At 40.2% G+C, this 18,514-nt stretch overlaps 1 protein-coding gene and 1 non-coding gene across 9 annotated transcripts in view; both read left to right on the forward strand.

Annotated features, from left to right (window-relative positions):
* The window catches only part of LDLRAD4 (low density lipoprotein receptor class A domain containing 4), a 621,642-nt gene that overhangs the window by 37,958 nt on the left and 565,170 nt on the right, over window positions 1-18,514 (forward strand). The window lies entirely within an intron of this gene.
* LOC114507190 lies at window positions 17,686-17,847 on the forward strand. Its single transcript, XR_003685459.1, has one exon. It is a non-coding gene; the product is annotated as a U1 spliceosomal RNA (small nuclear RNA).

Below are 18,514 nucleotides of genomic sequence, written 5' to 3' on the forward strand. Positions count from 1 at the left end.
TATGAGAGATCTACAGTCAACATCATACTCAGTGGGTGAAAACTAAAATCTTTTCCACTAAGATCAGGAAAAAAACAAGGTTGTCCACTTTCACCACTTCTATTCAATATAGAATTGGAAGTTTTAGCCACAGCAATCAGACAAGAAAAGGAAATAAAAGGCATCCAAATCAGAAAGGAGGAAACAAAACTGTCACTGTTTGCAGATTACATGATAGTGTACATAGAAAATCCTATAGACTCCACCAAAAATTGCTTGACCTAATAAATAGATTTGGCAAAACAGTGGGATACAAAGTCAATACTCAGAAATAAAAGGCATTTTTTATACCAACAATGAAACAGAAGAAGCAGAAATCAAGAAAAAAAAATCCCATTCAATATAGCAAAAAGAAAAATAAAATACCGAGGAATAAACCTAACCAAGGACATAAAAGACATGTGTGCAGAAAACTACACAACACTGAAGAAAGAAATCAAGGAAGACACAAACAAATGGAAACATACTGTGTTCATGGATTGGAAGAATTAACATCATCAAAATGTCTATACTACCCAAAGCAATTTACAGATTTAAAACAATATCTATTTAATTACCAATGGCATATTTTACAGACATAGAAAAAACACTTCTACTTCAAAAATTTATATGGAGCCATAAATGACTCCTAATAGCTGCTGCAATTTTGAGAAAGAAGAGCAAAGTAGGAGGGATCACAATACCTGATACCACACTCTATTACAAGGCCACTATAATCAAAACAGCCTGGTACTGGCATAAAAACAGGCACATGGACCAGTGGAACAGAATAGAGAGTCCAGAAATAAACCCAAGTCTCTATGGTCAATTAATATTCAACAAAGGGGGCAGCAACATAAAATGGAGTAAAAATAGAGTCTTCAACAAATGGTGTTGGGAGAACTGGACAGCTACATGTAAAATAATGAAACTCAAGCACCAACTTACACCTTATACAAAAATAAATTCAAGCTGGGTAAATGATTTAAATATAAACCGTGACACCATTAAAGTCCTAGAGGAGAACATAGGCAGGAAAATCTCAGATATTTCATGCAGCAACATTTTTACTGATATGTCCCCTAGAGCAAGGACACAAAGGAAAGAATTACTGAATAGGATCTCATCAAAATAAAAAGCTTCTGCATGGCTAAATAAAACAGTCTTAAAATAAAAAGAGAACCAACTATATGGGAAAACACATTTGCTAATGATACCTCAGACAAGGGTTTAATTTCCAAAATATATAAAGAACTTACATGATTGCACTTTAAGAAGACAAGCAACCCAATTAAAAAATGGGCAAAGAACTTGCACAGACACTTCTCCAAGGAGGACATACAAAGGATCCAGAGACACATGAAAAGATGCTCAGTATCACTAGCTATCAGAGAGGTGCAAATTAAAACCACAATGAGATACCACTTCACACCAGTCAGAACGGCCATCATAAACAAAGCAACAAACAACAAGTGTTGGAGAGGTAGTGAAGAAAATGGGACCCTAGTACACTGTTGGTGGGATTGTAGACTGGTACAATCACTATGGAAAATTGTATGGAATTTTCTAAGAAAACTAAAATTGGATCTGCCTTTTGACCCTGCAATTCCACTGCTAGGATTATATCGTAAGAACCCTAAAACACCAATGCAAAAGAACCTATGCACCCCAATGTTCATAGCAGCACAATTTACAATAACCCAGTGTTGGAAGCAACCTAGGTACCCATCAGTAAATGAATGGATCAAAAATCTACAGTACATTTACACAATGGAATTCTATGCAGCAGAAAGAAAGAAGGAGCTCCTACCCTTTGCAACAGCTTGGATGGAGGTGGAAAGCATTATGTTAAGTGAAATAGGCCAGGCAGTGCAAGACAAATACCATGTGATCTCACCTTTAACAGGAACCTAAACAACAAAACAAACAAACAAGCAAAATATAACCAAAGACACTGAAATGGAGAACAGGCTGACAGTGACCAGAGGGGAGAGGGGAGGGAATTTCAGGGGAAAAGGGGAAGGATTTACAGGAACAAGTTTAAAGGACACATGAACAAAAACTAGGTGGGGTGGAAATGGGAGTGAGATGGGAAGAACTTGGGGGTGGGCTGGGATGGGAGTAAAAGACAGAAAACCATACTTGAACAACAATTAAAATAAATAAAATAAAATTTTCAACTGAAAAAAAAAGTATCCCATATGATTGTTTATTTTTTTTTACAATTTACAAGGCCACAGGCTGCACTCTAAACCCCAGGCAGCCAACACAGATATAGGCCATGAGCACAAATGGATGGGTGGTAGAGATGCATCAAGGGATATCTACCATTATTAGTGGGAAAACAACTATTAATACATTCAATGTTCTTATCAATGATGAGCTAATAGCACTGCCCCTGAGTCTTACAAACATCATAAAAGAACAAAAGGACACACATGATCTCTATCCTAGCAATCATGAGAATGGCTAAATTTCAAATTTATGCCTTAAAATTGGGCTTCTGATGATTATTATAAGGGAGAGAATTTTCAAAACAGGACTTTTCTACAGGAACCAGGCCATTTTCACTCTTTACAATTTAATTTATCCATTTAAAAACCAGACCCAGAGCATACAAGCTTGGGTCCTTCTTAAGCTGGAACCATGAGGCTATGCATATCCTCCCAGACTCTTCCATTGCTCCTTGATATAAAGGCAGCACATTTTAACTGGAAATGATTTGTGACAGCTCATAAGCAGCTCTGAATACAAACCATTGTCAAAGGAGGTAGTAACAAATTTGCACTTCTCAAGTTCCCACACAAGCAATTTTCTCATCATTCTGACAAGAGAAATGTTTAAGGAAAATGCAACAAACAGTTCTGAGATCTATGGGCAATGTTTTCCAAATAAGTGCACCAGTGTACATCAAACAGCTATTTCATTTCAGCAATATGAATTTTCTTTTACCCCAGCAGGTGCACCTGCAAAACTGGGTGCCCAGACACCTGGGTTTCCCCCCTCCATTCACTCAATACCCACTTTTGACCCTCTCCTTAGAAAAGAGAAGGCTCTCTATTGCATGCCAAAACACATGCCATCTTACCAGGGGGTCTTGTTTTAAAAAGGCTCTCTAAGAAAGCATCTAAAAGGTACCAGACTGCTGGAGATGCTGTTGGTGGTGATCTGTAACTTGACCCTGTTCACAGCAACTCCAAAGACCTGCTGGCATTCATAGGGTTTAAACCTGGCACCCTGAAGAAATGCTGACCCTGAAGCAAGAAGTCTTCAGAAACACTTGAAATTGCTCTCACTCAATACTTCTCAAATTTAAGGTACACAGATCCCCTGGAGACCTTGTTAAAGGCAAATTCTGATTTGTGGGTCAGGGTAAGGCTGAGAATCTGCATTTCTAATCAGCATCTCAAGAGGGTAACTCAGATTATAGAGCCAGGAGAGGGATCCTAATTTAAAAGAAGAGGTGGGTCTTGTAGAAACATTCCAAATAAAATGTTTCTATCTTTTTTAGGTAGTCCTGTATTGCTATGAACTTGCCTCTCAGGACTGCCTTCACTGTGTCCCATAAATTTGGGGTTGTTGTGAGTTCATTTTCATTTGTTTCCAGAAACTTTTTGATTTCTTCCCTAATTGCATTCTTGACCCATTCATTGTTTAATAGCATGCTATTCAATCTCCGTGATTTTGAGTGTTCTGGTCTTTTCTCTTGGGGTTGGTTTGTAGTTTCAGTCCCTTGTGGTCAGAGAAAATGCTTGGTATGATTTCAATTTTCTTGAATTTGTTGAGGCTTGTTTTGTGTCCTATTATGTGGTCTATCTTTGAAAATATTCCATGTGCGTTTGAGAAGAATGTATATTTTGCTTCTTTGGGATGAAGGGCTTTTTAAACATCAGTTAAGTCCATTTCACCTAGGGCATTGTTCAATGCTACAATATCTTTGTTGATATTTTGTTTGGAAGATATCCATTTTTGATAGATGGGTGTTAAAATCCCCTACTACAGTTGTATTGCTGTCAATATCTTTCTTGATGTCCTCCAAGATTTTCTTTATGCATTTGGGTGCTTGTATGTTGGGCACATATATATTTACAATGTTTATGTCTTCTTGATGGATTCTTCCCTTGAGTATTATGAAGTGAACTTCTGGGTCTCTATGGCCCTTTTTCTGAAGTCTATTTTGTCTGATATGAGTATTGCTACCCTGGATTTTTTCTCTTGTCCATTTGCTTGGAAAATTTGTTTCCAGCTCTTCACTTTTAGTCTGTGTAGGCCTTTTGTCCTGAGGTGGGTCTCTTGTAGGCAGCATATGTTTGGGTCATGCCTTTTTATCCATTCAGCTATTCTATGTCTTTTGATTGGAGCATTTAATCCATTTATGTTTAAGGTTATTATTGATAGGTACTTATTCATTGCCATTTTCATACCTGTGTTCCTCTCTCTCTCTTTTCCTTCCTTTCCTTAAAGCAGTCCCTTTATCATCTCTTGCAGAGCTGGTTTGGTGGAGGTGTATTCTTTTAGACTTCTTTTGTCTGGGCAGCTCCTTATTTGGCCTTCTGCCTTGTTTGTGTGCCTTGCTGGGTAAAGTAGCCTTGGTTGCAGGCCTCTGGTTCTCATTACTTGGAATATTTATTGCCATTCTTTTCTGGCTTGGAGCATTTCCTTTGAGAAGTCAGCTGCTAACCTAATTGGGGCTCCCTTGTATGTTACTTCCTGTTTATCCCTTGTTGCCTTTAAGATTCTCTCTTTGTCTTGGAATTTTGCCATTTTAATTATGTGTCTTGAAGTGGGCCTCTTTGGGTTCCTCTTGATTGGGACTTTCTGTGTTTCCTGGATTTGTGTGACTTTTTCTCTCATCAAATTAGGGAAGTTTTCCATCAATACTTTTTCAAATAGGTTTTCTATCCCTTCCTCTTCTTCTTCTCCTTCTGGTATCCCTATTATACAAATGTTATTACATTTCATATTGTCTTGCATTTCTCTTAATTCCTCTTCATTCTTTCTGAACCTCTTTTCCTTTTCTTGTTCTTTCTGGGTGTTTTCTTCTACTTTGTCCTCTAGCTCAGTGATCTGATCTTCTGCTTCATCGATCCTGCTGTTGATTCCTTCTACTGTGTTCTTCAGTTCAGAAATTGTATTCTTCATTTCCTTTTGGCCCTTGTTGATAGTTTCTATTTCCTTTTTCATGTTGATATAGTTTGCAGTGAATTCATTATAGTTTCCCTGTAGTTTCATTGTGAGCTCACTGAGCTTCCTGACAAGCAATGCTTTGAACTCAATATCTGATAGTTGAGTTTCCTGTATTTCATTTAGCATTCTTTCTGAGGCTTCCTCCTTTCTTTTCATTTGGAGACTGTTTCTTTGTTTTCCCATTGTTTGTGAGACTCTTCTTGTTAGCCTCAGCTTCTTAAATTAATCTGTTCTGGCTCCCTGGGTTTATGGTGTGAACTTCTGTGGTAGAATACCTGTGAGATTCAGTGGTGCAGTCTCCTTGAAATCCCGAGCTCTCTGGTGTTGGGTTGTCGTTTAAATTCACTCTGTGTTTGTCTTTGGGTTTTGATTGTTGTTGGGTCTTTTTTTGGTGGTTCCTTCCCACCAGCTGCTTAACTGGGGGTCACTCTGTCCACCACCTTTTGTATTTTGTTGTGCTGGTGAGGGCAGGTTGTGTTGAAGCTGGTTCTTCCGTGTGTACAAGGTTTTGAGGATTCTTTCCTGCTCTTGTTCAGTCGTTTGTACTGGGTACTGTCTCCACTGTTTAGTTGAATTTCCAGATAGGTCCTGGATTGAGGTTTGTGTGGTTACTACTCCCTCCTTCACCTTCTTCTGTTGTTATCTGTTGGTGGTTCCTTTGTTGTTGGGTTTCTTCTTCCAGTGGGTATCCTGGTGTTCACAGCTTCCACCTACTCTTTTTGTGATCAGTTGGAGGGGTAAGGCAAAGTGGTTTAAGACAGCAGGAGAGTATTCTATGATGTTTACAGTAGCAGCGAATAGAGAAGAGATAGGGGTCCTTTGGCTATGTATAGTGTTAACCATGATCTTCCACCCAGCTAGCTGATTTTTAGAAAGGATGGAAAGAAGATAAGACTCTTATTTGGGAGGGAAGAATTGTGAGTTGGATGTAGAAAGCAGTGAGGTTGTGGGAGGTCAGATTCTGAGGTAAGGTGACAGTAAAGGATAGTAAATAGGTGTAGTGTGTGAGAGAATAGAGTTAACTACTACAGTAATAGAGTTCAGGAAACTTTGAAGTGGGCTGAGATCTGGGAGGGGTGTTGTGAAGTATTTGCAATTATATGGAACAGCTATTATTTACAATAATATTACAGCAACAATCATATGACAGAATCTATGTGATCTGGATAACAAGAATAGGGAGTATAGGACCTTGAGTAGTGTGCTAATGGAACATGAGTGAAATGAAGGACAGTAAATTAGCAATACACTATGAAAGAGAGAACAGGGGAAACCTGTCAAATGATACAATATAACCAGCCAAGCAAAGAAGACTAAACAGAAAGAAGAGGATTACAAAAATAGTAATAAAATAAAAGGTGTCAGAATAATAAAAAAAAATTAATAATACAAATATGCAATAACTTGCAGGTTCTCTGTAATAGCAAAGTGAAATTTGTCACACTGTCTCAGCTTTTCTGGTGCCCCCTCTTTGGGTCCAACTCAGGTCTTTTCACAGTTCCAGGTTTTTTTGTCTCACTTGTGGGTATTAAAAAAAAAGCAGAAGAAGGAAGGAAGAAGAGAAAAATTGGAAAGCAAGGAGGAAGGAATAAAGCAAGAAAGAAGGAAAGAGAGGAAAAAGGAATTGAAAGATAAAAAAATAGCCCTGGCTGGCGTAGCTCAGTGGATTGAGCTCAGGCTGCGAACCAAAGCATTGCAGGTTCGATTCCCAGTCAGGGCACATGCCTGGGTTACAGGCCACAGCCCCCAGCAACCGCACATTGATGTTTCTCTCTCTCTCTGTTTCTCCCTCCCTTCCCTCTCTAAAAATAAATAAATAAAATCTTAAAAAAAAAAAGAAAGATAAAAAAATAATAAAAATTAAAAAATTAGTTTAAAAAAAGGCTCTTGTTGGTTTGAAACTGGCCAAACCAGTTTTTCTGGTCTTGCTGGCTGCAGCAGGCTGAAGGGTGATTGGTATGGCTTTTCTCCCTTCCTGATATGGGATCTGCACTCCATCAGCCTCTGTGCACTCTCTTCAGAACTAGTCTGGCGCCTCTCCTCAGGGTGGTGGGTGTAGCATCCAGACCTTCCTGAGAGCGCTCTTTCTCCGGGGTTACCACTGTGGGCTGGGGTGTGGGCATGTGCTTGCTTCGCCAGGCTGCCTCGGTTCCTCGGGTGTGGGTGCGCACTTACCCTTCTCAGTGCTACAGGGGTGCACAACCTCAGGATCGCTGCCCAGATGGGTGGGGAGTAGGTTGGAGTGATTGCTGCAGAATTCCCTAAACAGTGTTTCTCTTTTCACTTTTTCTTTTTGAGAAATTCGTCCTACTCAAGCTTGCTGCTCTGTACAGAAGTCTGGCTTCTTGCACAGCTAATTCTCCAGCCAGACTGGGGACTGCCGGGGTCAGGGCCATCGCTGAGTGACTCTCAACTCTCCCCAACCAGTGTCCACAGACTCTGTGGGTGCTCACAGCCCCTGTGTGTTTGCTACTTAGTTTTTATTCCCCACTGCGACTTCAAGCAACCAGGTCTGTCCAGGTGCTGCTTAAACCTTGTTTGGCTGGGGAGAGAGCAGTTGACCCTGCTTTCTCTGAAGGACCCTGTGGCAGACCTGGAGCCTGCGGGGCCTGGGGCTACAGCTGCCCTGGTCCTGCACTGGTCCCTGGGACCTTATTGTCCTGAAGCACTCTCCTTACTGTCTGGTTTTTCAGTGTCCGCTACAATTCTTGGTCTCTTATTTGCATATATGCTGGGATACTGTTGGCTGTTTGCTCTCTTCCTCCACAGATTGGCTAGGTTTTTCTTCTGTGTGTAGAGGGGAGTGGAATCTGCTCCCTCCTACCATTTTTCCATCTTCCTCCTCCCACATGGGATACTTTTTAATGGGTCTGGTTGCTTCATAGCAGCGGTTTTGAACTGGAGGCAATTTTATTTCCCAGAGAACACTTGAATACATCTGGAGACACTTTTTTAAAGAGAGTTGGTTAAGATTAGAACATATACATTGACCAGATAGTGGTTGAGAAGATGCCAGTCTTGATGTCTGTTTTTATTCCTTGTACATTTATGAACTTAATATTCAGAAAAGCAGTTCCGTTGTCCCAAATTCATTTTTTCTAACTAAGACAGTCATGAACTGCTGAGGTAAAGATGGGCAGACTCCTTCATCACAGGTAGCCTTACTTTTCTTCTGTGCTTCCAGAACATTTTGCTTGATGGTGAAGAAGCACATCTCTAAAGGGATGGGAGAGGTTTTGTTTTCTAACCTCCTGATTTGTCTTAACCAGTGAATTATATGAAACTTTGTTTTTGGTTACCATTAAAATGGAATCTGCTAATAAAATACCCATTGGGGACAATGGTGAAATCACTGGAAATGCAATCATTTTCTGGTATATTTTATGAGTAATAAATTTGGATATTTACTTAAATTTTGCTTTCATGACTTCAAAATTTAAGTTTCTTTCGACAAGTGTTTAAAAATGACTAGATTGTAACCATGCAAACTGGGTTTTGGCCACTTAGTGCCTCCAGTCTACATGACCCAACAATTTGTGTTGAAGGAAACAGGTTTTTATTAACAGGGTTCCAACCTTGGGGGAGCTGAGAGCACTCCTGCTCTGAGTTCTTCTCTCCCATGTGACCCAGAACTTCCCTTGCTCCCCAAAAGGCTACAAGCCAAACCCATGACCAGAAGGTCCCCATTTCCTTATCTGTTTTTAAGCCAGTCACACAATCAGATATTCATCCTCTCTAGCATGCGCACTTATGAGAGAGTCGCCATCTTCTTGCAGTAGCTCTTTCCTTCAGGATCTGGGGTGTACTGTCCTCATTTTCCATGTAGTGATTTAGGAAACCATGTGCCATGCTACCCTGTATCCTGGTGTCCCAGATGCTGGAGCCCAGCAAGGCATTCATCCCTGCATGGGACCCTCCCTGCCTCCCATCCATGTGGGGTCTAAACCCCTGTTGGGCCTCTCATCTCCTGGTCCCACTAATGCTCCCATCCATGTGGGAGGCAGAGCCAGAGGCCCAAAAGATCCAACTGCCAAAAGCTCAGTGAGAGAGCTTGCACCAAGCTCCAAAGTCCCATACCAAGACCCACCCTGTGCCCCCATACCAAAAGAGCAACATCCTTTAGCAATACAGAAGTCTGCAGCTCAGTGTTCCCCATCACAGTTCAGCTCCAAGCATCTCTCATGAGTCCGGGTGAACTGGCTTGACTCCTTCTCACAGCATCAGTTTCTCACCTCTGGAGCTGCCTTTACTCCAGCTATCAGCTCACCAGTGTGTCTGTGTGCTTGGCCAGGCAGGTCCTCCACACTGCCACCAGTTCTGCCACTGTCTTCTACAAGCAGATCTCCAGGCAGACCGCCTGACTTCATGGCAAACTTCCCCTGTGTTTCTTGGCCTGCTCCAATTTTAAATGCTTGGCTCTGAACTTCTGGCATGGCTGAACATCTGGATCTTCCTATGGTGCATTAGTGTCCACCATTTTTGTTGGTTCCCCAGTGTCTTTGACCCTCTTTTGGCTGCAATCTTTAATCAGGGCAAGAGTTCCCAGCCTCACACAGGCTGGGCATCCAGGGTGGCCATCAGCACCCCTGTAGCTTATGCAGGTGCTGTATAATATATGAGCAACCCCATGGCTATGCCATGAGTCACTCTGCAGGTGCACAGTCTCACAGTCATGCACACAATTTGCAGCTTCCACAGCTCCTCCCTTCAGGAAGACATGGGCTGTTAATCTGCCTTTCTTATTTAATGTGCCTTAAATGCTGTACTTTTGACTTTTTGGGCATTCTTTCCCCAACCTACTGTGCCTTCTTGCAGAATTTGGGGGACCCAAATATTATTTTAAGGGGACCCATGCTCTGTACCCTGTTATAAGAGGGAAGTACAAGGAATCTGTGTGCTGAAGGTTAAACTTTTTCACAATTGTCCTTTCTTTTAAAAAAATATTTATTTATTTTTTAGTGAGAGAAGAAAGGAGGGAGAAAGGGGGAAAGAAATATCAATGTGTGGTTGCCTCTTGCACACCCCCAACTGGAGACCTGACCTGCAACCCAGGAACGTGTGCTGACAGGGAATTGAACTGGCAACCCTTTGGTTGGCAGGCCAGCCAGCACTCAATCCACTGAGCCACACCAGCTGGGGGATGCCCTTTCTTTATTTTAGTAGGTTCCTTAAAAGCTTTTGTGTTCTGATTACAGTGTATAGGTATTTGCAATTGATGAATTTATTGTTCATTAATTCAGTCTTTAGGCCACAAGTAATCCTTTCTAATTTATTACTAAGGCTGTGGTCTGGTCTCTCATGATACAGATTTCCTTTTTTCCTTAACTAGATTACTGATAATGTTCAAATGATGCAGGGAAAGGATTAGGCCAAAACAACTGGCCTTTTAACCTGTATAAAACAAAGTCTTCCCAGAAAAATGCTCTTTAAAGGGGATTCATAATTTAAATCAAGAATAGATATTAGTATGGCAGAGGAGTCCCCAGGGCAGGTTACAGTTTATTGTTTTATGCTCAATTCAGGATGACTGAGTGTTCCTGAAATTAAATCTGTTTTTGGAGGCTGTTGTTTTCCTTGAGCACTTGTACAACTTGATACTATCTCCAAAATAAAGGGAAAATTGCATAGTTTGTGGCTACCTGTGGCTACCATAGTTTGTGGCTATTGACTTTTGGGTAAGATGAGTTTTAATACTAAATTGTCCCACAATTTCAGCTCTTAGAGAGGTATTAAGTGAAAGAAACCAGAAGTATTAGAACGTATATATATCATACATTGTTATATGGTTTTGATTCATTTTCAAGTGGTTTCTGTAGCCTCTGATTATATCTATCATCTGATCCTATCTATCTATCTATCTATCTATCATCTATCTATCTATCTATCTATCTATCTATCTATCTATCTATCTATGTATCATCTATCATGTATCTATGGATCTATCCTCTTTATTATCTATATTTATTTCTGTCTCTTCATTTATCATATTTAGCAATGTTTGTCTCCATCAGTATGTATTTCTTTCTGTCTCTTTCTCTTGATCTGTCTACCTATCTATCTCTATCTGTCATCTCTATCAATCATCTATCTGCCTATCTCTATCTATCTATCTATCTATCATCTATCTATCTATCTATCTATCTATCTATCTATCTATCTATCATCTATGCTACTCACAAAACATAAGGGGGATTCATTCTACTTTCCCCTTAAACAGAAAAGGCTATATTAAAAAAGAAAAGGCTACAATTTATATTCAAATAAATTCCTAAGAGCACATTTATTGAAGGTCATTGCTATGACCTACTAATTTTTAATGTCAGTTGAGTGGCCTGTGTCTCAGCCCATGTGCCATGACTTTGGAAATGCACTCTTTGTGACTTTGGAGAAAAGATGGCAGCCAAGTAGGTGGAAACTGAGCTTACTTGTTTGTACCCCTAGCATGGATTTTTTGCCGATCTTCTGACAAGTGACCTGAACAATCAATGTAATTCAGCTGATAGGGAATTTTTGAAGCCCAGGAGTACAGAGGATGCTTTGTACCATCCAGTCAGAGATTTTACAAGTTGAGGGGTAATTGTCCTGTGCAAGATGCCTGCAGCAGAGGAGAGAGGTCAGATAGAAAACACAGCTTAGTGGTTCCCTCCTCTCTGAGGGCCGTTCCCACACAGGGAAAATCCTAAACCCTAATTGGGTGAGACTTGGGTAGATATACAAAGTCTGGGAGACAGGCTGCACACACACAGTGAGCAGCATGTCCATAGTTGCAGCACCAACTGGGAGAGTTTCAGAGAGAAACTGTCTTCTAAAACTGTTGGAGGCACTTGCAGGCTGTGGACAGCCCTGACAGAGAGAGACTTTTGCTTTTTGAGGAGGTGGAGCACACAGAGAACTGGAAGGCTCAGTGCTGCAGTGTGTGTGACATATAGAGAGTTTTTTAAAAAAGGGAGCTGAGGCATGGCAGGACAGGGACCCCATGCTTGTGCACTCAGTGGCTCTGCCAACAACAACAACAACAACAACAACAACAACAAAACAGAGGGAAAGCACAGTTCATTCCCACTGAGTCTAGCTGCATAGGAATAACAGAAAGTGGCACAACAAAGGGACTTGACCCAGCATGGCTGGTGAGCAGGGGTCTGTGTAGAGCAGCGAGTTGGGGACTGAGTCTGCTACAAAAATAGCAGGCTAGGGACTGGACAGCTAGGAGCTGAATGCCTTAGATTCATTGCAGCAAGGCAGGCTCCATCACAGGTAGGTGTGCTCAATCCCCTACCTGCAGTATTGCAGGTTTTGCAGGTCAGTGAGACCCAGCTCATGAGGCTCCTGCTTGAAAATGCATTTATGCAGGGGAAAGAAAGAGAAGCTCGGAAAGGGACCTTTCTGAATTTCTATCAGACACAATGAGCTAAGCTGTTTCTTCAGGCCCTAATCCACTAAAACCAGCAGAGCAGAGAGATTAGAGAAGGGTGCAGCAAGAAGTATTCAGAGCCCCACCAAGCCTCAGCTCTTATACAGAGTTGCTGTCAGTGCCAAGTGGGAAAGAGCTGACACTTTTACAGACTGGTCCCTCATAGCAAATGGACAGCTAATTCATCAGAAACTACACATTATTGGAAATAATCTGGGACAGACCAAGACCTGTAGCAGGGAGGTGGGGAGGGTTGGGAAAACATTCCCATCATCTTCCCTGAAGACTGAACAGTGCCTCCCAGGGACGAACCAGGGAGTCCACCCTCCCGATTGCACCAGGGGCCCCCTGGGGAAGCAGGTGGAGGTAGTACTTTCAGTGCTCTGGGACATTAGATGAACCACTCCTGGGCCCTGTGCTGCTGGAAAGCTGGCAGGGCAGAACAGGGAAGACCAGCCAGGCCTGAAGGAGACAGCCATATACTGTTGATTGCTTGTAACCTCAAACAGGTTTCCTAGTGCTAGACTGGGACACCATCTGACATTAGCAGGGCAGATCCAGAAAGAGTAGACAATGGCAAACACAAGACTCTGCTGAGATAAATTACACCTTGGTCTTCATTATTTGCAATATTTTTTCTCCAGCATATCTTTTAACATTTTTTCCTTTATCTTCAGGTTTGTTCCCATTTCACTATTTTTTTATATTTTAGGTTATTTCAAATCTCGTATTTTACTCCTCCCTTCTCTTATTCCAGTATGCCTTCTTTCTCCCTCCTCCTATTTTTGTTTTAAATTTTATATTTTCCCTTTCTATGCCTTATCTTTATTCCACAGTCTTACTATTTCTCCTTCCTCTAGCTTCTCAAAACCATTTTTCTTGCCATTAGTATGTTGTACTCTTTTCCCCTTTGTTATGATAGCCTTATTCTCTCTCCACTGTTATTGATCTTTGCTTGTTTGTTGTTGATATGGTGGTTGTTGTTGCATTTCTTCAGTTTTATGTCTAGATATTCACTATTTTTGTATTTCAAATCTCAAATTTTACTGTTCATCTCTCTTACTCCATTTTGCCTTCCTCCTGACCTTTCTTTTTTCATTTTCAATTTTATTTTTTCACTCTCTTATTTTGTTTTTATTCCTTACTCTTATTATTTCTTCTCCCTCTATCCTCTCAAACTCACCTATCTTTTAGACATCTCATAATCTTTTTTCTTTCTTTTTTTCCTTGCTATTCTCTTTCCACATTTATTAATTGTTGCTCATTTGTCATTGATATTACAGTGATGGTGGTTTTCTTCAATTTTATTAATACTGGTTCATTTTTATAAATAATTTTTCCTTTTTTAGCATTTTTATATTAATGTTTGAATACAATTGTCTCCATTTCCCCACCTCCACTTTCCCCAGCCTAACACATCCCCAACTCCTGCCCTCAATCTTACTCCCTGCTTTGGCTTTGTCCATGTGTCCTTTATACATGTTCTTTGATGACCATTTCCTTTCTTTTCCCTGATTATTTCCCTCCCCTGTTCACACTGGTTTGTCAGTTTGTTCTTAATTTCATTGTCTCTGGTTATATTTTGCTTCCTTGTTATTTTTATTAATTAGGTTCCACTTATAGGTAAGTACATATGGTATTTGTCTTTTACCACCTGGCTTACTTCACTTAGCGTAATGCTCTCCAGTTCCATCCATGCTGTTGCAAAGGGTAGGAGTTCCTTCTCTCTGCTGCGTAGTATTCAACTGTGTAAATGTACCACAGTTTTTTGATCCATTCATTTACTGATGGGCATCTAGGCTGCTTCCAACACTTGGCTATTGTAAATTGCACTGCTGTGAACATTGGAGTGCATAGGTTCTTTTGAATTAGTGTTTCAGGATTCTTAGGCTATAATTCCAGCAGCAGAATTGCTGGGTCAAAAGGCAGTTCCAACTTTAGTTTTTTGAGGACATTCCATACTGTTTTCCACAGTGGCTGCACCAGTCTGCATTCCCACCAACAATGTATTAGGGTTCCCCTTTTTTCCACAATCTTGCCAGCACTTATTGTTTATTGATTTGTTTATGATGGTTTTTCTGACTGGTGTGAAGTGGTATCTCATTGTAGTTTTAATTTCCATCTCTGTGATGGCTAGTGATACAGAACATCTTTTCATATGTTCCTGGGCCCTCAGTATGCCCTCCTTGGAGAAGTGTCTGTTCAGGTCCTTTGTCCATTTTTTAATTGGATTGTTTGTTTTCCTGGAGTGGAGTCATGTGAGTTCTTTATATATTTTGAATATCAAACTCTTGTCCTAGATATCATTGGCAGATATATTTTCCCATACAGTTGTTTCTGTTTTCATTTTGCTGATGTTTTATCTAGATGTGCAGAAGTTTTTTATTTTGATGAAGTCCCATTTGTTTATTCTTTCCTTTATGTCCCTGACTCTAGGGGACATATTGCTGAAAATATTGCTGCATGGAATATCTGAGATTTTCCTGCCTGTGTTCTCCTTGTAGGACTTTTATGGTATCCTAACATGTATTCAAGTCTTTTATCCATCTTCAATTTATTTTTGTGTATGGTATAGGTTGGTGGTTGAGTTTCATTGTTTTGTGTGTAGCTGTCTAGATCTCCCCAAACCACTTGTTGAAGAGGCTATTTTTACTCCATTTTATGCTCCTGCCCTCTTTATCAAATATTAATTGACCATAGAGACATGGGTTTATTTCTGGGCTCTCTATTACGTTCCATTCATCTATGTGTCTGATCCAATACCAGTATCAGACAGTTTTGATTCTGTAAAACAGTCTCCGTAAAACAGGTTCTGTATTACAGTGGCCTTGTAATATAGTTTGATATCAGGTATTGTGATCCCTCCTACTTTGTTCTTCATTCTCAAGATTGCTGAGGATATTTGAGGTCATTTTTGTTTCCATATAAATTTTTGAAATATTTGTTCTAAATCTCTGAAGTATGTCATTGGTATTTTATAGGGTAGTCTTGGTTGCAGGCCTTTGCTTTTATTTACTTGGAATATATCTTGTTATTCCCTTCTTGCTTGTAATGTTTTTGTTGAGTAATCAGCTGCTAGCCTTATCGGGGCTCCCTTGTATGTTACTTTCTGTTTTCCCCTTGCTGCCTTTAAGATTATCTCTTTGTCTTTGAATTTTGCCATTTTAATTACTATTTGTCTTGGAGTGGGCCTCTTTGGGTTCCTCTTGATTGAGACCCTCTCTGCTTCCTGGACTTGTGTGGCTTTTCCTCTCATCAAATTAGGGAAGTATTCCACCATTACTTTTTCAAACAGGTTTTCTATTCTTTGCTTCTCTTCTTCTCCTGATGGTATCCCTATTATATGGATATTATCTCATTTCATGTTGTCCTCCATTTCCCTTAACCCCTTTGTTCTTTTTGAGTCTTCTTTCCTTTTCTTGCACTTTTTGGGAGTTTTTTCTACTTTGTCCTCTAGGTCACTGATTTGATCTGCTGCTTTGTCAAGCCTGCTTTTGATTCCTTGTACTATGTTCTTTAACTCAGAAATTGTATTCTTCATTTCCTCTTGGCCCTTGTTGATTGTTTCTATGTCCTTTTTTATGCTGATTCAGTTTTCAGTAAGGTCCTCATAGTTTCCCTGTAGTTTTTGGTAATTCTCACTGAGCTTGTTGAGCTTCCTTATAACCATTGTTTTGAACTCAATATTGGATAGTTGACTTGCCTTTATTTCATTTAGTATTCTTTCTGAGGATTCCTCTTTTCCTTTTGTTTGGGGGTTGTTTCTTTGTCTTTCCATTATTTGTGGGATTTTTCTTGTTTGCTTCTGCTTCTTAAATTGATTTGTTTTGACTTTCTGACTTTGTGGTGTGAACTGCTATGGCAGGAGGCTTGTGAGATTCAGTGGTGCAGTCTCCTTGATCATCTGAATTTGATGCTCTTTGGATGCCTTTTATACCTTTTATGCTGGCTTTCTGGATGTGGTTGGGGTTTGTTGTTGGGTCTTTCTTTGGTGGGTCCTTCCCTCCACCTGGTTCACTGAGAATCACTCTGCCTACCATGTTGTGTGCTGTTGGGCAGGTGAAGACATGTTTTGCTGAAGCTGATTTTCCTGTGAGTCCAAAATTATATGGCTTCTCTCTGGCCATTGCTCAGTTGTTTGTTCCAGGAGGTTACTCTACAATTGAGTTGTAATTCCAGATTGGCCCTGGGAGGAATTTAATGTGACTTTCATTCCCTTCTCCACCATTTTCTATAAATAATTTTTTGAAACCTCATATTATACCCCTCCCTTTTCCTACTTCATTTTGCCTTCTTCCTTCCCTTTTTAATTTACATTGTAAACTTCTTATCTTCCTTTTTTCACCTTGTTTCTATTCCCTACTCTTATTATTTCCTCTCTCAAACCTCTCAAAATCATTTTTCTTTCTGTTAGTAATCTCATATTCATTTTTCCTTTCTTATAATAGTGAATCTCTTTTCATGTTTATTAATATTTGTTAATTTGATGATGAAACTTTGGTAGTGATTGGGGGGTATTTTGCAGGTGTGGCTTTGGTTTTCTGAGTGGTTTTGTTCTCTTTTGGTAGAACCACTACATCAGCATATATGACATAGTGGGTCATTTGACTCTAAGTGTGCCAGCTCGAGGGAAGAACCCACCAAAGAGTGACCCAATGACCAAAACCCAGTTACAAGAGAGCCCACATAAATTGCATAAAGGGCATCAAAAGAGCACACAGCTCAGGAGATCAAGGAGGTGGCACCCTGAGTTACACAGTTCTCCTACCACATAGGGCTACCCCATGAGACAGGGAGTCAAAGCAGATCAATTTAATACACAGAAACAAATAAGGAGAGTCACCTAATGTGGGGAGATAAAGAGACAACTCCTAAACAAAAGAAAAGGAAAGGAGGAACCCCAGAAAGAGTGGTAAATAACATTGGGGCAATCAGTCTGTCAGACATAAATTCTACATAATGGTTATAATGATGCTGAAGGAATTCAGTGACAACTACAAGGAACTCTATGGGAGCTCCAAGGAATTTAGGGGTACTACATCAACATGAAAAAGTACATGGAATTATAAATACTTACCTGGCTGGGGAGATACTGTGATCATGAAGGTGGTTTTCTCAGGGTGATGTTTATCCATTGTACTCCAGATATGCTGACCGTTGAGCGTTCCTCATATGTGGGAAACCTAACTGCATAACTTGTGGTAGTGGGAGGCTGCATTTGCATTCTCCCCTGGCAAAAATAAAAAGAAAGAAAGAAACTAGAATTGGAGCCAGGAGGAAGTGAAGAATCTAATATTTGAAATGATGAATATGCTAGGAGGAAATAAAACAAGCTAGATTAAGCAGAGGATCTAGTCAGTGATCTGGAAGACAAGTAAAAAAAAAATCCAGTCAGATCAACAGATTAAAAAAAAACCCAAAAGAACAAATAAATTTTATGGGAGCTTCAGGACAATATGAAATGTAATAATATTTGCTTCATAGTGTTACCAGAAGGGGTGGAAAAGGAACAAGGAATACAAGACCTGTTGGAAAAACTAATGACAAAAATTTTCCTAACTTGGTGAGGGAAAAAGCCACACAAGTCTGGGAAACACAGAAGGTCCCAATCAAGATAATCCAAAGAGAACAACTCCAAGACACATCGTAACTGAAATGGGAAAATTTAAAGACAAGGAAAGAATCTTAAAGGCAGCAAGGGAGAAACAGCTAGTCACACACAAGGGACCCCCTAATAAGGCTAGCAGCTGATTTCTCAACAGAAACACTATAAGCCCAAAGAGAATGGCAAGAAATATTCCAAGCAATGCAAACAAAAAGCTTGCAGGGAAGATTACTGTACTCCACAAGGCTCTGATTTAATATGGAAGATCAAGTAAGGAGCTTCCCAGAACAACA

Source organism: Phyllostomus discolor, chromosome 9 (assembly GCF_004126475.2).
Source record: "Phyllostomus discolor isolate MPI-MPIP mPhyDis1 chromosome 9, mPhyDis1.pri.v3, whole genome shotgun sequence".
In the NCBI taxonomy this organism is placed as follows: Eukaryota; Metazoa; Chordata; class Mammalia; order Chiroptera; family Phyllostomidae; genus Phyllostomus; species Phyllostomus discolor.